General features: G+C 41.3%; 9 non-coding genes across 9 annotated transcripts; 7 read left to right on the top strand and 2 right to left on the bottom strand.

The window, feature by feature from the left end:
- Positions 1–1,469: 1,469 nt before the first annotated feature.
- TRNAI-UAU (transfer RNA isoleucine (anticodon UAU)) lies at positions 1,470–1,564 on the bottom strand. Its single transcript has 2 exons — positions 1,527–1,564; positions 1,470–1,505 (listed from the first exon to the last, which is right to left on the bottom strand). It is a non-coding gene; the product is annotated as a tRNA-Ile (tRNA).
- A 480-nt stretch (positions 1,565–2,044) lies between these two features.
- Positions 2,045–2,121, top strand: TRNAS-GCU (transfer RNA serine (anticodon GCU)). Its single transcript has one exon. It is a non-coding gene; the product is annotated as a tRNA-Ser (tRNA).
- A 465-nt stretch (positions 2,122–2,586) lies between these two features.
- Positions 2,587–2,658, top strand: TRNAI-UAU (transfer RNA isoleucine (anticodon UAU)). The gene has a single exon. It is a non-coding gene; the product is annotated as a tRNA-Ile (tRNA).
- Positions 2,659–3,345: 687 nt separating this feature from the next.
- TRNAS-GCU (transfer RNA serine (anticodon GCU)) lies at positions 3,346–3,427 on the top strand. The gene has a single exon. It is a non-coding gene; the product is annotated as a tRNA-Ser (tRNA).
- Positions 3,428–14,531: 11,104 nt separating this feature from the next.
- Positions 14,532–14,603, top strand: TRNAT-CGU (transfer RNA threonine (anticodon CGU)). The gene has a single exon. It is a non-coding gene; the product is annotated as a tRNA-Thr (tRNA).
- Positions 14,604–16,102: 1,499 nt separating this feature from the next.
- On the bottom strand, positions 16,103–16,197 carry TRNAI-UAU (transfer RNA isoleucine (anticodon UAU)). Its single transcript has 2 exons — positions 16,160–16,197; positions 16,103–16,138 (listed from the first exon to the last, which is right to left on the bottom strand). It is a non-coding gene; the product is annotated as a tRNA-Ile (tRNA).
- A 480-nt stretch (positions 16,198–16,677) lies between these two features.
- Positions 16,678–16,754, top strand: TRNAS-GCU (transfer RNA serine (anticodon GCU)). Its single transcript has one exon. It is a non-coding gene; the product is annotated as a tRNA-Ser (tRNA).
- A 465-nt stretch (positions 16,755–17,219) lies between these two features.
- Positions 17,220–17,291, top strand: TRNAT-UGU (transfer RNA threonine (anticodon UGU)). The gene has a single exon. It is a non-coding gene; the product is annotated as a tRNA-Thr (tRNA).
- Positions 17,292–18,593: 1,302 nt separating this feature from the next.
- Positions 18,594–18,665, top strand: TRNAT-CGU (transfer RNA threonine (anticodon CGU)). Its single transcript has one exon. It is a non-coding gene; the product is annotated as a tRNA-Thr (tRNA).
- Positions 18,666–19,384: the final 719 nt, after the last annotated feature.

Here is a 19,384-nt window from a genome sequence, read left to right as displayed (position 1 = left end):
TTCAAAAAGCACGGGGAAGAGAAGCCAGAGTTGCACCATCTACAGAGAACCTTTTATGACGGGATGCATCCTCATAATTGAAGTCTTCCACAGAAGGAGTGAAATAGAGTTCGAGAGGAAGGCCTAATGTTTTCAGGCAAAGACTGACAAAAACCTTGCAATGTCGCATGTAGCTGCTTTGGTGAAAAGACTGTTCAAGTTCACAATGCAACGGAGGGGTGTTCCCCATCTCCATACAATCATCTCTTTGATAATGTAAACGTGCCAGGCGTGTTGAAAGACAAAGACAGACACAACCGCACATACCAGTTGAAGAAAGACAGCCAGCAAACACATTTGTATAGAGGTAAGCAAGCCTCAATTAGAGATGTGAGTCCCTCCGTTTCTGCGGGAGTCCACAAGTTTAATAAAAAATGAACACATATCTTTCATGTTCTAATGATTACCAATCTTTCTGATTAGCTCTGCATAGCTCCAATGGCTATGTGTGTGTGTGTATGTGCCCGTGTGTGTAGGGGAAGGGGTCGGTAGATGTGTTCACGCAGAGCAAGTTGCATACATCGCCAACAGCCATTCTCTCCTGCTCCTGTGCATCCAGTTCGGAAGCGAACCCACCCAATTGTTCTATATGTCTGCTACCCTGACCGCATTCACACATCATTGGCTATTAGTATGCAGCTTGTGGGCGCTGTCAATGGGATATAAGCACCATTCCCCATGTCTGCAATAGCTAGACCAGATTCTGAGGTATGATGAGCAGGGGTCCAGGCACTTCGCCTGACGAACGCCGGGCTTAGCCCTGCCGGGCCTAGCCCTGAGGGGCCTAACTGGGCATGGCCCTGTGTAAGGTAGGGTGAGCAGGGGACCACTTGCAACTAACCTTCGGCACCAATCAGGCATGGAGAGGTCTGTGCAAATGCCCAGCCCTTTAGCAATCTCGATCTGCAAAACCTTCAACTCCTAATTCTCATGGCTCCCAGAAGCCCTAGCCCATATGCAAATGAGGCGAGTTCCTATCAGCATCCTTGTTCTGCTTGATTTTATCAAAGTGACTGCCTGATTAGTGAAAGGGTATTTATTCTCAGAGGTTTGCTTCAAAGGCGATAATGCAGTAAATAGACAACATTATTCTTTGTAAGTTGATATTGTCTCCTGGATCCTACTCCAGTAACCCTTTTTCTACCTTTACAAATGTCTTCCGTAAGTGGTGCTCAGCAGAAAATGGAGTATAATAACAGTTGACATTTTTTATTTTCTGTTCTATTTTCAAAAACCCTCCGTAGCTGTATTTAAAGCGCAAACACCCCATAAATAACTTGCAATGAGTATTCCATGTCTAAAAGGCAGAGGAGCTGTCATACAACATTAACTGACAATCAAGGAAACCTTGAGGTGAACCAAAAAATGTCCAGAACATTTATTGGTTCAATAATTCAGTTTTGAGGTGAATTAGTAAAAAGTTCCAAAGTTGCTCCAGGTGAGGCTTGAACTCACAACCTCGGCATTGCTCACTGCATGTACTGCTGTATAAGTACCGCGCGCTAACTGATTGCGCCACTGGAGCTGCTGTGTTTTGGTTTTCAACATGAAACTACACCCACAAACACACACACAAGTGTACAAAAGCACCCACAAGCTCTGGCATTGTCTTTTTAGCTGACACCAAATTATGGGTGCCTTGTAGTGCCCATATTGTGCCACTGGAGCTTACCTTTTAGCCTGATATACACTTTGCCACTGATGTTCAGCCAATGGTGCAGTCAAATGTCCCTTCTACATTTTTGTCATGCTGCAGGCAGTGCCACTGGAGCCAGCATGATGCTCTTCCTCATATTCAACACGTGTCAATTGAAACACCTCCCAATGTCATCTTGGCGATGCCTATAAACACCCCAGGACTTTGATGAATTTTTCTCAACAGCAAGTGAGGCAGTTTTCCTGCAAACGGCTGGATGTACCTCAACAAGGAACGCATTGTGGTTCTATTTTGAAGATGTTTGTGTTATTACCTGTAAAGACTTGAATGCCTAACGTAATCCCTGTAGACGAGGTGGCCGAGTGGTTAAGGCGATGGACTGCTAATCTACTGTACACGCGTGGTTTCGAATCCCACCTTTGTCGATTTTAACTTTTTAAATCTTTTTTAAACATCTGCATTGCTCTAAGCACCATTGCCATTGGCTTTCAAAGAACATACAGACAAAAGTGAAAATATGCATGTTAGTTGATTAAGAAGGACACAAACAAGGTTGTCGTGTTACTGGCAGGAATGCAATCTGCTGTGCTTGACTACCCTTTGAGCCAGAATCCGGATAGAAATTTAAAAAAGCAAAGGTAATATCCATATTGTCTCTCTGCTGCCATGTACATGTTTTTTTCAACTTTCACGCATCACATCTCCTCATTAGTCACCCTAAAATTGCACGGAATACGCACAAATTAGCTGCTCCTCAAAAAATCGGCCAGAAAAAAACAGGTCAAATCACAATCATATACATACATTCTCACACACCCTTCAAATATGTCTACCCAGTAAACATCATGTTGTGTGCTCATTGTGTTGCTGTAATGCGTCGTAACCTGAGGGGCTCTGTAGCTCAGTGGCAGAGCACTGGTCTTATAAACCAGGGGTCGTGAGTTCGATCCTCATCAGGGCCTCCAAATGGTAATTTTCTTGAACATTGTTGAATAGGAACTGATATTGCACATTGTACCTGTGCAACCTTTTACCAATGGATTCGGGCCTATAACAAAGCCACAAGCGCAAGGTGTCTGAATAGTCTGTGGGGAAGGTCGGCTTTCTGGACCTAATTTCTTCAAGAAAAAGACCTTGATAATCTTGTGATGACAGATGCAGATGATCACGGTGAAGCCCTTACTCTATTGAACAGTACAGCGGTTCTGGGTTGCACGCCTTTCTCTATTTTCAGGGACGTTGATGTGGCAAAATTTAATTGGAAAAGGGTTATTGCCATCACTCACTATTTAAATTCAATGACATCACAGGAAGCAGCAGCATCTGAACTTTGATCTTGGCTGGAAACGTTGAATGATGCCAAACACTGGGAAACTGGAGCTTGCGTTATGCTGGTTTTACTACTAATGGTGTGCCATACGGAAGCTCAAGCACCTTCCTCTGGATTAGTGTTGTGAACCCTCCAGGAGCTCTTGTTATATTTTTCTGAACTTCAACTTGATGTGTTTATCTATCAATGGCCGGGTAAGGAAGAACGAGTCAACGATCTTGTTTCTATTATGACAAACATGATCTATTTTTCACTGACTTTGCACCACCATTGTTTTATCTCTTCTTTAAGCATGGGATTCGAGCACCGTTCCCAAACAGACGAGGTGGCCGAGTGGTTAAGGCGATGGACTGCTAATCCATTGTGTTCTGCACGCGTGGGTTCGAATCCCACCTTCGTCGTATTTTTTCTTTATAGTCTGCATTTAAACATAGACCAAAGTCTTTCAACCTCCCTGTGAAAGACAGGAATGAGTACAGATATGGAAATAGAGATGTAAAAATAAGTTCATTGGTGCAGGCGGAGAATGAAATTAGTCAAAGACTTTCCTCGTAGGTTTCCATTCTTTACTATTATAGGAGCCAAAATCAGCGCAGTTAGTAAACTCCCAAGCTTACATCCCAAATTCTTTTTTCTTTTAGTTGTCTGCCTTTTACATGTTCCTTTTGCCATCATTCTGACCTGCTATCTAAACTCATGAACCTGTTCAGCATCCTACTCAATACATACATACCCGTAAAAGTACATACTCAAACGCATACCGACAATGTATCACCAACATAAGCACACACGCTTTCGCAAATCAGATGTATGATGACGTACTGAACACATGCAGAGATAGTATTATAAGATTGGGTACTCCCAGTTTTTTGTTTTCGGGGGGGCGGCACTATCAAAGGGAGACTGAAACGTGCAAAACAAGGAGTGATAGGTCGCCTTCCCCTACCTAGAGACCCTGAGTCGCAAAAAGGTTATATCCAAGGTAGCCTCATATAGTTTTTCAGCTACACATTCCACATCTAATTCACATAGATCTGTTGCTTTTCACTTGTCAATTTATTATTCAAAGAATGAGTATAAAAAAGACACCTAAACAGTATTAAAACAAACTGTGCTAGTCACTTACAATCTAACAATCTAACTGGTGAGGGTTCACCAGGCCTTTCAGAATGCCTACGACCATAGTGAAAGGTAACGGGAAAGGACAGTGTGTATTACTGTGAGTGTGTGAACATATGTTTGTATGAGGGAGTCAAAGTGTATTGTGAGCGCCCAACTTCTAATGTGTGCCTCAAAGGTGTTAGGCCAGAGTGAATGATCCACTATTGTATCTTTGGTTTGTTAATCACTCTGTTTCACATAACTTACATTGATACAAGGTAGCTAAGGGTTATTTAGTACACGAAAGCTATCTTTTGATATGAGAGATAGGAATCAGCAAATACATAGGTTCCCATTAATACGTCGACATATGTTTCGGCCTTTATGACTCATACGGGACTCTCTCTGGTGCCGTTGGTCTGGATGTGGATAATGGCCGTCTTCAGGACAGGAGCAAATTTGTATTTTTCCGTAATGGATACTTTCCCATTATTGAGACATCTAAATTAAAATATATGAGAAAAAGGATATATAAAAGAGTTGTATAGTTTGGGACATATTGTTCACCAATTTCTTAAAAACAGTGTGGACTGCCAGTCATGAGACTGCAGTGGACTTGGACTAACCTGAGAGTTTCTCAATTTCTTTGGGTCGTGTATGATAATTATCAGCAGTTTCAATGGGTTCCAACAGGAATACCATACATTTCATTTCATGCACCGTATCTGTAAAACATACGGACAGTGATCAGTTAGGCACCTATTTTGGCTCTAGATTACTTAATTGCATAGTTATTGATAGAAACCAACTGTTTATAAAAAGTATATACCTTTCGTGGTTCGATCTTGACGAACTGGTGAACTCAAGAGATTTTGCTTGGCACAGTTCGCAGTAGTGCTAAATTTAAAGAGGAGACACTTCCATTTGTTGATGTTGATGCGCTGTGGCTGCAAAAGGTAACACAAGCGGTTAGAGCTGATGGCGATAAGTAGGGTCCAGTTGGACATTCTAACTTTTTTGCTTCATAAATTGCCCGCCATTGAGAATGCTCTCATCTGACAGCATTGTGCCATTATTTCGTCTGGTGTAGCAGACATATTAGTCGACCATGTGGGATTGCTTAATAACAATTGCATTTCCACATATATTAGGCATCAGAATCTATTCCGAATCGTGTTGTTTAAAGCTACGTGTTTTATACATGTATTCCAAACATAGGAAGGAACACTGTCCCGAATCGTGTTGTTTAAAGCTACGTGTTTTATACATGTATTCCAAACATAAGAAGGAACGCTAAATAAATAGTGCAGGTACTAGAGGGAACAGCGCGAGGCAGGTTATTAAACACACCTATGCCTGCAGCGCCATATATGTGATGAATCAACTCACCTAAAGCAAGAGCCTTAGTCCATGCGTGCCGCGCCGAGGTATTGCTGATACGCCCTGTAACACAGTGTGTGGGCTAAGTCTGTAATTTAAAGGGAACGTAGTAGGCACGTGGAAAAGATCACGTGTGTGTACGCAAAGCAGCTTTTTTTCACCCGCCGTTTTACTTACACATTTGTTTGCTTTGCAGAAAAGCTAGTGATATGTGTTTAAATAAAAGGAGCCTCAGGACATGCTCAATTGCTCATAGTTGAAAAAACATTCGAGGCTGGATCTTAAAAAGATCGCGTGTGTATCCGCAGAACAGCTCAAGGCTGAATCTTAAATCAATCAGGTACAATGTATCTCTCTTGTGCATGCTGGGAAATGTAGTGCACATAGTATACTTTGTATATTGATGATGACGGAGTAAGAATTGTGCATGCTGGGAAATGTAGTGCACATAGTGTATTTTGTATATTGATAATGACGGAATGAAGATAATAATAAACAGACATCATACCAAACGGTGACATTATGTATAATAAAAGAGTCAGGGTAATTTTACAATTAGAGCAAAAATCTTATATTGTTCATAATTGATACATGCAGAATCAGCTTTGACGTAGCTTTTCAGGCCGCGCATTGTGTGTTATCACTTAATATTAGCAAGTTGATATTGCCTCTATGTCAAAATGCCTATATACTTCAGACACCATATTTTTCGGCTCATACACTTTTTTTTAACATTGACATTTACAGGGGGACATTTTGGTTATAACTGAACTGTTAACATGTTGATCTTATTATACACGGCAAGTTCAGTGGTGCCATGGATGAGACAAGTATTCATTCGTTCACAAAAACCTGTTCCATTCAACGGCTACATTTAAACCACCCTTTACGGAATTAGTGTCATAAATCCAGCGTTGCTCACACCTAATAAGAGATAGGTTGCGGTCCCCACCTCTTAACGTTTGTTTCACCACTTGTAAGACGCACCAAAGCATCTCTGTTGGTTTGTGCTGTTTTTGCACATAATGTGCCACCAACGGTTTGTTTTCTATTTGGTCAAAGCTACGTCAAAGCTGATTCTGCATGTATCAATTATGAACAATATAAGATTTTTGCTCTAATTGTAAAATTACCCTGACTCTTTTATTATACATAATGTCACCGTTTGGTATGATGTCTGTTTATTATTATCTTCATTCCGTCATTATCAATATACAAAATACACTATGTGCACTACATTTCCCAGCATGCACAATTCTTACTCCGTCATCATCAATATACAAAGTATACTATGTGCACTACATTTCCCAGCATGCACAAGAGAGATACATTGTACCTGATTGATTTAAGATTCAGCCTTGAGCTGTTCTGCGGATACACACGCGATCTTTTTAAGATCCAGCCTCGAATGTTTTTTCAACTATGAGCAATTGAGCATGTCCTGAGGCTCCTTTTATTTAAACACATATCACTAGCTTTTCTGCAAAGCAAACAAATGTGTAAGTAAAACGGCGGGTGAAAAAAAGCTGCTTTGCGTACACACACGTGATCTTTTCCACGTGCCTACTACGTTCCCTTTAAATTACAGACTTAGCCCACACACTGTGTTACAGGGCGTATCAGCAATACCTCGGCGCGGCACGCATGGACTAAGGCTCTTGCTTTAGGTGAGTTGATTCATCACATATATGGCGCTGCAGGCATAGGTGTGTTTAATAACCTGCCTCGCGCTGTTCCCTCTAGTACCTGCACTATTTATTTAGCGTTCCTTCTTATGTTTGGAATACATGTATAAAACACGTAGCTTTAAACAACACGATTCGGGACAGTGTTCCTTCCTATGTTTGGAATACATGTATAAAACACGTAGCTTTAAACAACACGATTCGGAATAGATTCTGATGCCTAATATATGTGGAAATGCAATTGTTATTAAGCAATCCCACATGGTCGACTAATATGTCTGCTACACCAGACGAAATAATGGCACAATGCTGTCAGATGAGAGCATTCTCAATGGCGGGCAATTTATGAAGCAAAAAAGTTAGAATGTCCAACTGGACCCTACTTATCGCCATCAGCTCTAACCGCTTGTGTTACCTTTTGCAGCCACAGCGCATCAACATCAACAAATGGAAGTGTCTCCTCTTTAAATTTAGCACTACTGCGAACTGTGCCAAGCAAAATCTCTTGAGTTCACCAGTTCGTCAAGATCGAACCACGAAAGGTATATACTTTTTATAAACAGTTGGTTTCTATCAATAACTATGCAATTAAGTAATGTAGAGCCAAAATAGGTGCCTAACTGATCACTGTCCGTATGTTTTACAGATACGGTGCATGAAATGAAATGTATGGTATTCCTGTTGGAACCCATTGAAACTGCTGATAATTATCATACACGACCCAAAGAAATTGAGAAACTCTCAGGTTAGTCCAAGTCCACTGCAGTCTCATGACTGGCAGTCCACACTGTTTTTAAGAAATTGGTGAACAATATGTCCCAAACTATACAACTCTTTTATATATCCTTTTTCTCATATATTTTAATTTAGATGTCTCAATAATGGGAAAGTATCCATTACGGAAAAATACAAATTTGCTCCTGTCCTGAAGACGGCCATTATCCACATCCAGACCAACGGCACCAGAGAGAGTCCCGTATGAGTCATAAAGGCCGAAACATATGTCGACGTATTAATGGGAACCTATGTATTTGCTGATTCCTATCTCTCATATCAAAAGATAGCTTTCGTGTACTAAATAACCCTTAGCTACCTTGTATCAATGTAAGTTATGTGAAACAGAGTGATTAACAAACCAAAGATACAATAGTGGATCATTCACTCTGGCCTAACACCTTTGAGGCACACATTAGAAGTTGGGCGCTCACAATACACTTTGACTCCCTCATACAAACATATGTTCACACACTCACAGTAATACACACTGTCCTTTCCCGTTACCTTTCACTATGGTCGTAGGCATTCTGAAAGGCCTGGTGAACCCTCACCAGTTAGATTGTTAGATTGTAAGTGACTAGCACAGTTTGTTTTAATACTGTTTAGGTGTCTTTTTTATACTCATTCTTTGAATAATAAATTGACAAGTGAAAAGCAACAGATTTATGTGAATTAGATGTGGAATGTGTAGCTGAAAAACTATATGAGGCTACCTTGGATATAACCTTTTTGCGACTCAGGGTCTCTAGGTAGGGGAAGGCGACCTATCACTCCTTGTTTTGCACGTTTCAGTCTCCCTTTGATAGTGCCGCCCCCCCGAAAACAAAAAACTGGGAGTACCCAATCTTATAATACTGACTTAGGACAACCCTTTGGTTGTTGGGTTTAGTTATTTTATGCAAACCAACCTAGGTTGCAAATAACCACTGTGGTCTAGTGAATTCCGACCTATGTACATGTTCCGTTTCTATTAAATAAAATGGACAATATGAATTTAGTGTCTTTTTCGGATGAGGTATATCTCAAATTAATGAGTTTGCCTACCCTGTTGGGAAATAACACTGCTGTACCCACAGAAAATACACAGTCTAATGAGGCAGAGATTCTGCTTCAAAAAAAGAAAAAATTAGTAAGGACAGAAAGTCATGGCCAATTGATGCTAGCTTACTTAAAAGCTGGAGTAATACCAGAGGGACTACAAATTAAAAATATCCCGCGAGTTTTTACGCATAACACCAAGTTTAAAGGCAAATTCAGCGGTGTGAGTAATAAATGTTCACGAGACCTCTTGATTCTCATCATTGAGACCTCTGCTGAGTAAGTTAAACTCCAACAAGATGAGATTGAGAAATTAGAACAAAAAATTCAACAGGACAATATTATGAAAAATCTAAAGGATGTGTTAGCTAAAATAGATGAAGAAATAGTCATCTTCAACAAAACCATCATGGAGAAAAAACTTTGGAAATTAAAGAAGGATATAGAACAATATAAAGAAATACGAACCTACCCCTATTTGGTAGAATCCTACTACGATGACATCAGCAAACAAGCCCAGTATAGGAATGCCACCTTTAAAAAGAGACCGTATGTGAATTTCTCCATCTCGTCTAATAGCTCAACAAGCAGTGATTCAATCGCTGGAACGTCCACGGGTGGGAACACCCCGAATAGGCCTCTACAACAGCCTCAATTTTTTCAAGGACGGGGCAATCGAGGCCGCAACAAACATCAGGGGCCCCCCAGAATGCAAACGAGAAATTGGCAAGGTCCTCCTCTCAATTGGTAGTGCCTATATACAATTTGAGCAAATATGAACTATCCCCAGAAGAAGAAAGCTTACTATCGAAAGGCCTCTCTTTTGTCCCTACCACTAGGGCTCGAAGCTTTGAAACAGAGATTGAACTCCAAAAGTTTTTTCGGTCTATTAGACTAAAATATTTCTTTAGAAATTCTGCTGCCAAAGAAAAAGATTCAAGTACCACCGGCCTCAAACCACCCTCAATCTTTGTACCATTAAATTCAATGGTCAGTCCATCTATTATAGCTTTTGAGAACCGTATTATTGCAGAAACAAAAACTCTGCTTTCCACAAATAATAATGACAAAGACAATCTGTCTAGGAAGGAAAGAGAAGCCCTGGCAAAACTTAAATCTAATAGTTCATTCATAATCAAACCTGCTGATAAAGGAGGAGGCATAGTGCTCTGGGACAAGCAAGACTACGATACGGAGGTGTTTAAGCTTCTCAACGACCCCCTAGCGTATCGCCCATTACCCCTTGACCCCACAAATAGATTGAAAGATGAAATACAAAGCTTGATGAAATATGCCTTAGACGAGGGATGGATTGACGAAGACGAGCAGTCTTTCCTAACCAACCAAAACCCCACCACACCAGCCTTTTATATTTTGCCAAAGGTACATAAGAACCCATCCAAACCGCCAGGTCGTCCCATTGTAGCAGCAATTAACTCTATTTTGGAACCCCTTTCGATGTATGCTGACTGGTTTCTGCGACCATTCGTGGCCAAAATGCAATCATACGTTAAAGATACTACAAGTATGATTAAAATCATTTCAGACATTCAAACTACTCAAGATGACATACTGGTCACTCTTGATGTGGTAGCTCTCTACACGAGCATACCCCAACAGGATTGTCTCACAGTAATGTCAAAATATCTGAATTTACGGACAACCACCTTGACAAAAGTACCAACAGCTTTTATACTAGAATGTATACGTTTGGCACTGAGAGAAAACTTTTTTCTATATGAAACTACCTTCTACAACCAACTGCAAGGGACGAGTATGGGTGCTACTTTTGCGCCCGACCTTGCCAACCTATACATGGATGATTTTGAAACCAAATTCATCTATAACCGCAGCAATCCGTTCAAATTGAATATTATTGCGTGGCACAGATACATCGATGACGTGTTTATGTTGTGGCGGGGCTCTGTATCATCTTTGATAGATTTCCATTCCTGGCTAAACCTCCAAAACCAGTGTATTCAATTCACGGTCGAACATAATAATATCAAAGTCTCTTTTCTAGACCTAGAGATTAGGAAGACAGATGAAGGGAAATTAGAAACTGTTCTCTATAAAAAACCGACAGATAGAAATACACTTCTGAAATATTCAAGTTTCCATCCAAAAAGTCTAAAAGAGGGCCTTCCTTTCGGCCAATTCCTACGTATTCGCAGAAATTGCTCTCAAATATCAGATTACAAAATACATGGACAAGCTCTGAAGACCAAATTAAGAGATCGAGGTTATCCAAAACAAACTATCCAAAGAGCCTATAAGCGAGCGCAACATATGAACAGGGAAAATTGCTTAAATCCAGCACCAAAAACCACGCTTAATAAGATCACTTGTGTGAGCACTTATAGTCCTATAAGTGCCCGCTTGAGGAAAACCATCCTAAAACACTGGGATATGTTAAAGACTGAAGACTTTAACCCAGTCAAACCCCGTTTTGCCTTTAAAAGACAAAAAAATCTCAAAGACAACCTGGTACACACTTACCCAGGCCCAAAAACTTCACAATTTACCCAGAACACACTATGGGGGCTTCCCCCGGTGACAGGACACTATAGGTGTGGTAAATGCTCAGTCTGCCCACAAACAAAAAATATGAAGAATATTACCTTAGGCACTCGAGTTATTCCACTACGAGACTTCACCAACTGTGCTACCACTTGGGCAGTATATGTGATTCTTTGCCCATGCAATTTAGCATATATTGGTAAAACCAAAAGGCAAGTCAGACAACGCATTTGCGAACATAAGTCATGTATAAGAAACCAAATAGAAAACAAACCGTTGGTGGCACATTATGTGCAAAAACAGCACAAACCAACAGAGATGCTTTGGTGCGTCTTACAAGTGGTGAAACAAACGTTAAGAGGTGGGGACCGCAACCTATCTCTTATTAGGTGTGAGCAACGCTGGATTTATGACACTAATTCCGTAAAGGGTGGTTTAAATGTAGCCGTTGAATGGAACAGGTTTTTGTGAACGAATGAATACTTGTCTCATCCATGGCACCACTGAACTTGCCGTGTATAATAAGATCAACATGTTAACAGTTCAGTTATAACCAAAATGTCCCCCTGTAAATGTCAATGTTAAAAAAAAGTGTATGAGCCGAAAAATATGGTGTCTGAAGTATATAGGCATTTTGACATAGAGGCAATATCAACTTGCTAATATTAAGTGATAACACACAATGCGCGGCCTGAAAAGCTACGTCAAAGCTGATTCTGCATGTATCAATTATGAACAATATAAGATTTTTGCTCTAATTGTAAAATTACCCTGACTCTTTTATTATACATAATGTCACCGTTTGGTATGATGTCTGTTTATTATTATCTTCATTCCGTCATTATCAATATACAAAATACACTATGTGCACTACATTTCCCAGCATGCACAATTCTTACTCCGTCATCATCAATATACAAAGTATACTATGTGCACTACATTTCCCAGCATGCACAAGAGAGATACATTGTACCTGATTGATTTAAGATTCAGCCTTGAGCTGTTCTGCGGATACACACGCGATCTTTTTAAGATCCAGCCTCGAATGTTTTTTCAACTATGAGCAATTGAGCATGTCCTGAGGCTCCTTTTATTTAAACACATATCACTAGCTTTTCTGCAAAGCAAACAAATGTGTAAGTAAAACGGCGGGTGAAAAAAAGCTGCTTTGCGTACACACACGTGATCTTTTCCACGTGCCTACTACGTTCCCTTTAAATTACAGACTTAGCCCACACACTGTGTTACAGGGCGTATCAGCAATACCTCGGCGCGGCACGCATGGACTAAGGCTCTTGCTTTAGGTGAGTTGATTCATCACATATATGGCGCTGCAGGCATAGGTGTGTTTAATAACCTGCCTCGCGCTGTTCCCTCTAGTACCTGCACTATTTATTTAGCGTTCCTTCTTATGTTTGGAATACATGTATAAAACACGTAGCTTTAAACAACACGATTCGGGACAGTGTTCCTTCCTATGTTTGGAATACATGTATAAAACACGTAGCTTTAAACAACACGATTCGGAATAGATTCTGATGCCTAATATATGTGGAAATGCAATTGTTATTAAGCAATCCCACATGGTCGACTAATATGTCTGCTACACCAGACGAAATAATGGCACAATGCTGTCAGATGAGAGCATTCTCAATGGCGGGCAATTTATGAAGCAAAAAAGTTAGAATGTCCAACTGGACCCTACTTATCGCCATCAGCTCTAACCGCTTGTGTTACCTTTTGCAGCCACAGCGCATCAACATCAACAAATGGAAGTGTCTCCTCTTTAAATTTAGCACTACTGCGAACTGTGCCAAGCAAAATCTCTTGAGTTCACCAGTTCGTCAAGATCGAACCACGAAAGGTATATACTTTTTATAAACAGTTGGTTTCTATCAATAACTATGCAATTAAGTAATGTAGAGCCAAAATAGGTGCCTAACTGATCACTGTCCGTATGTTTTACAGATACGGTGCATGAAATGAAATGTATGGTATTCCTGTTGGAACCCATTGAAACTGCTGATAATTATCATACACGACCCAAAGAAATTGAGAAACTCTCAGGTTAGTCCAAGTCCACTGCAGTCTCATGACTGGCAGTCCACACTGTTTTTAAGAAATTGGTGAACAATATGTCCCAAACTATACAACTCTTTTATATATCCTTTTTCTCATATATTTTAATTTAGATGTCTCAATAATGGGAAAGTATCCATTATGGAAAAATACAAATTTGCTCCTGTCCTGAAGACGGCCATTATCCACATCCAGACCAACGGCACCAGAGAGAGTCCCGTATGAGTCATAAAGGCCGAAACATATGTCGACGTATTAATGGGAACCTATGTATTTGCTGATTCCTATCTCTCATATCAAAAGATAGCTTTCGTGTACTAAATAACCCTTAGCTACCTTGTATCAATGTAAGTTATGTGAAACAGAGTGATTAACAAACCAAAGATACAATAGTGGATCATTCACTCTGGCCTAACACCTTTGAGGCACACATTAGAAGTTGGGCGCTCACAATACACTTTGACTCCCTCATACAAACATATGTTCACACACTCACAGTAATACACACTGTCCTTTCCCGTTACCTTTCACTATGGTCGTAGGCATTCTGAAAGGCCTGGTGAACCCTCACCAGTTAGATTGTTAGATTGTAAGTGACTAGCACAGTTTGTTTTAATACTGTTTAGGTGTCTTTTTTATACTCATTCTTTGAATAATAAATTGACAAGTGAAAAGCAACAGATTTATGTGAATTAGATGTGGAATGTGTAGCTGAAAAACTATATGAGGCTACCTTGGATATAACCTTTTTGCGACTCAGGGTCTCTAGGTAGGGGAAGGCGACCTATCACTCCTTGTTTTGCACACATGCAGAGATATACAGCCATTTTTACACAACCAGAAATTCATATACCTGGAGATCTACCTAGGTAAAACCCATGGTTTCTTTGCACTTTCTGTTGTTGGCTGTGAGCAAGCAGCAGGTGGCCTTGTAGCTCAGTGGCAGAGCACTGGTCTCGTAAACCAGGGGTCATGAGTTCAAACCTCATCAGGGCCTCGGGCGGATTATTTTCAAAAAGCACGGGGAAGAGAGGCCAGAGTTGCACCATCTACAGAGAACCTTTTATGACGGGATGCATCCTCATAATTGAAGTCTTCCACAGAAGGAGTGAAATAGAGTTCGAGAGGAAGGCCTAATGTTTTCAGGCAAAGACTGACAAAAACCTTGCAATGTCGCACGTAGCTGCTTTGGTGAAAAGACTGTTCAAGTTCACAATGCAACGGAGGGGTGTTCCCCATCTCCATACAATCATCTCTTTGATAATGTAAACGTGCCAGGCGTGTTGAAAGACAAAGACAGACACAACCGCACATACCAGTTGAAGAAAGACAGCCAGCAAACACATTTGTATAGAGGTAAGCAAGCCTCAATTAGAGATGTGAGTCCCTCCGTTTCTGCGGGAGTCCACAAGTTTAATAAAAAATGAACACATATCTTTCATGTTCTAATGATTACCAATCTTTCTGATTAGCTCTGCATAGCTCCAATGGCTATGTGTGTGTGTGTGTGTGTATGTGCCCGTGTGTGTAGGGGAAGGGGTCGGTAGATGTGTTCACGCAGAGCAAGTTGCATACATCGCCAACAGCCATTCTCTCCTGCTCCTGTGCATCCAGTTCGGAAGCGAACCCACCCAATTGTTCTATATGTCTGCTACCCTGACCGCATTCACACATCATTGGCTATTAGTATGCAGCTTGTGGGCGCTGTCAATGGGATATAAGCACCATTCCCCATGTCTGCAATAGCTAGACCAGATTCTGAGGTATGATGAGCAGGGGTCCAGGCACTTCGCCTGACGAACGCCTGACGAACGCCGGGCTTAGCCCTGCCGGGCCTAGCCCTGAGGGGCCTAACTGGGCATGGCCCTGTGTAAGGTAGGGTGAGCAGGGGACCACTTGCAACTAACCTTCGGCACCAATCAGGCATGGAGAGGTCTGTGCAAATGCCCAGCCCTTTAGCAATCTCGATCTGCAAAACCTTCAACTCCTAATTCTCATGCCTCCCAGAAGCCCTAGCCCATATGCAAATGAGGCGAGTTCCTATCAGCATCCTTGTTCTGCTTGATTTTATCAAAGTGACTGCCTGATTAGTGAAAGGGTATTTATTCTCAGAGGTTTGCTTCAAAGGCGATAATGCAGTAAATAGACAACATTATTCTTTGTAAGTTGATATTGTCTCCTGGATCCTACTCCAGTAACCCTTTTTCTACCTTTACAAATGTCTTCCGTAAGTGGTGCTCAGCAGAAAATGGAGTATAATAACAGTTGACATTTTTTATTTTCTGTTCTATTTTCAAAAACCCTCCGTAGCTGTATTTAAAGCGCAAACACCCCATAAATAACTTGCAATGAGTATTCCATGTCTAAAAGGCAGAGGAGCTGTCATACAACATTAACTGACAATCAAGGAAACCTTGAGGTGAACCAAAAAATGTCCAGAACATTTATTGGTTCAATAATTCAGTTTTGAGGTGAATTAGTAAAAAGTTCCAAAGTTGCTCCAGGTGAGGCTTGAACTCACAACCTCGGCATTGCTCACTGCATGTACTGCTGTATAAGTACCACGCGCTAACCGATTGCGCCACTGGAGCTGCTGTGTTTTGGTTTTCAACATGAAACTACACCCACAAACACACACACAAGTGTACAAAAGCACCCACAAGCTCTGGCATTGTCTTTTTAGCTGACACCAAATTATGGGTGCCTTGTAGTGCCCATATTGTGCCACTGGAGCTTACCTTTTAGCCTGATATACACTTTGCCACTGATGTTCAGCCAATGGTGCAGTCAAATGTCCCTTCTACATTTTTGTCATGCTGCAGGCAGTGCCACTGGAGCCAGCATGATGCTCTTCCTCATATTCAACACGTGTCAATTGAAACACCTCCCGATGTCATCTTGGCGATGCCTATAAACACCCCAGGACTTTGATGAATTTTTCTCAACAGCAAGTGAGGCAGTTTTCCTGCAAACGGCTGGATGTACCTCAACAAGGAACGCATTGTGGTTCTATTTTGAAGATGTTTGTGTTATTACCTGTAAAGACTTGAATGCCTAACATAATCCCTGTAGACGAGGTGGCCGAGTGGTTAAGGCGATGGACTGCTAATCTACTGTACACGCGTGGTTTCGAATCCCACCTTTGTCGATTTTAACTTTTGAAATCTTTTTTAAACATCTGCATTGCTCTAAGAACCATTGCCATTGGCTTTCAAAGAACATACAGACAAAAGTGAAAATATGCATGTTAGTTGATTAAGAAGGACACAAACAAGGTTGTCGTGTTACTGGCAGGAATGCAATCGGCTGTGCTTGACTACCCTTTGAGCCAGAATCCGGATAGAAATTTAAAAAAGCAAAGGTAATATCCATATTGTCTCTCTGCTGCCATGTACATGTTTTTTTCAACTTTCACGCATCACATCTCCTCATTAGTCACCCTAAAATTGCACGGAATACGCACAAATTAGCTGCTCCTCAAAAAATCGGCCAGAAAAAAACAGGTCAAATCACAATCATATACATACATTCTCACACACCCTTCAAATATGTCTACCCAGTAAACATCATGTTGTGTGCTCGTTGTGTTGCTGTTATGCGTCACAACCTGAGGGGCTCTGTAGCTCAGTGGCAGAGCACTGGTCTTGTAAACCAGGGGTCGTGAGTTCGATCCTCATCAGGGCCTCCAAATGGTAATTTTCTTGAACATTGTTGAATAGGAACTGATATTGCACATTGTACCTGTGCAACCTTTTACCAATGGATTCGGGCCTATAACAAAGCCACAAGCGCAAGGTGTCTGAATAGTCTGTGGGGAAGGTCGGCTTTCTGGACCTAATTTCTTCAAGAAAAAGACCTTGATAATCTTGTGATGACAGATGCAGATGATCACGGTGAAGCCCTTACTCTATTGAACAGTACAGCGGTTCTGGGTTGCACGCCTTTCTCTATTTTCAGGGACGTTGATGTGGCAAAATTTAATTGGAAAAGGGTTATTGCCATCACTCACTATTTAAATTCAATGACATCACAGGAAGCAGCAGCATCTGAACTTTGATCTTGGCTGGAAACGTTGAATGATGCCAAACACTGGGAAACTGGAGCTTGCGTTATGCTGGTTTTACTACTAATGGTGTGCCATACGGAAGCTCAAGCACCTTCCTCTGGATTAGTGTTGTGAACCCTCCAGGAGCTCTTGTTATATTTTTCTGAACTTCAACTTGATGTGTTTATCTATCAATGGCCGGGTAAGGAAGAACGAGTCAACGATCTTGTTTCTATTATGACAAACATGATCTATTTTTCACTGACTTTGCACCACCATTGTTTTATCTCTTCTTTAAGCATGGGATTCGAGCACCGTTCCCAAACAGACGAGGTGGCCGAGTGGTTAAGGCGATGGACTGCTAATCCATTGTGCTCTGCACGCGTGGGTTCGACGTATTTTTTCTTTATAGTCTGCATTTAAACATAGACCAAAGTCTTTCAACCTCCCTGTGAAAGACAGGAATGAGTACAGATATGGAAATAGAGATGTAAAAATAAGTTCATTGGTGCAGGCGGAGAATGAAATTAGTCAAAGACTTTCCTCGTAGGTTTCCATTCTTTACTATTATAGGAGCCAAAATCAGCGCAGTTAGTAAACTCCCAAGCTTACATCCCAAATTCTTTTTTCTTTTAGTTGTCTGCCTTTTACATGTTCCTTTTGCCATCATTCTGACCTGCTATCTAAACTCATGAACCTGTTCAGCATCCTACTCAATACATACATACCCGTAAAAGTACATACTCAAACGCATACCGACAATGTATCACCAACATAAGCACACACGCTTTCGCAAATCAGATGTATGATGACGTACTGAACACATGCAGAGATATACAGCCATTTTTACACAACCAGAAATTCATATACCTGGAGATCTACCTAGGTAAAACCCATGGTTTCTTTGCACTTTCTGTTGTTGGCTGTGAGCAAGCAGCAGGTGGCCTTGTAGCTCAGTGGCAGAGCACTGGTCTCGTAAACCAGGGGTCATGAGTTCAAACCTCATCAGGGCCTCGGGCGGATTATTTTCAAAAAGCACGGGGAAGAGAAGCCAGAGTTGCACCATCTACAGAGAACCTTTTATGACGGGATGCATCCTCATAATTGAAGTCTTCCACAGAAGGAGTGAAATAGAGTTCGAGAGGAAGGCCTAATGTTTTCAGGCAAAGACTGACAAAAACCTTGCAATGTCGCATGTAGCTGCTTTGGTGAAAAGACTGTTCAAGTTCACAATGCAACGGAGGGGTGTTCCCCATCTCCATACAATCATCTCTTTGATAATGTAAACGTGCCAGGCGTGTTGAAAGACAAAGACAGACACAACCGCACATACCAGTTGAAGAAAGACAGCCAGCAAACACATTTGTATAGAGGTAAGCAAGCCTCAATTAGAGATGTGAGTCCCTCCGTTTCTGCGGGAGTCCACAAGTTTAATAAAAAATGAACACATATCTTTCATGTTCTAATGATTACCAATCTTTCTGATTAGCTCTGCATAGCTCCAATGGCTATGTGTGTGTGTGTGTGTGTATGTGCCCGTGTGTGTAGGGGAAGGGGTCGGTAGATGTGTTCACGCAGAGCAAGTTGCATACATCGCCAACAGCCATTCTCTCCTGCTCCTGTGCATCCAGTTCGGAAGCGAACCCACCCAATTGTTCTATATGTCTGCTACCCTGACCGCATTCACACATCATTGGCTATTAGTATGCAGCTTGTGGGCGCTGTCAATGGGA

This window comes from Ambystoma mexicanum, chromosome 13 (assembly GCF_040938575.1).
Source record: "Ambystoma mexicanum isolate Mex_15411 chromosome 13, UKY_AmexF1_1, whole genome shotgun sequence".
Lineage (NCBI taxonomy): Eukaryota > Metazoa > Chordata > Amphibia > Caudata > Ambystomatidae > Ambystoma > Ambystoma mexicanum.
The sequence above is the reverse complement of the archived record's forward strand: the minus strand, read 5'-3'. Positions and strand labels throughout refer to the sequence as shown.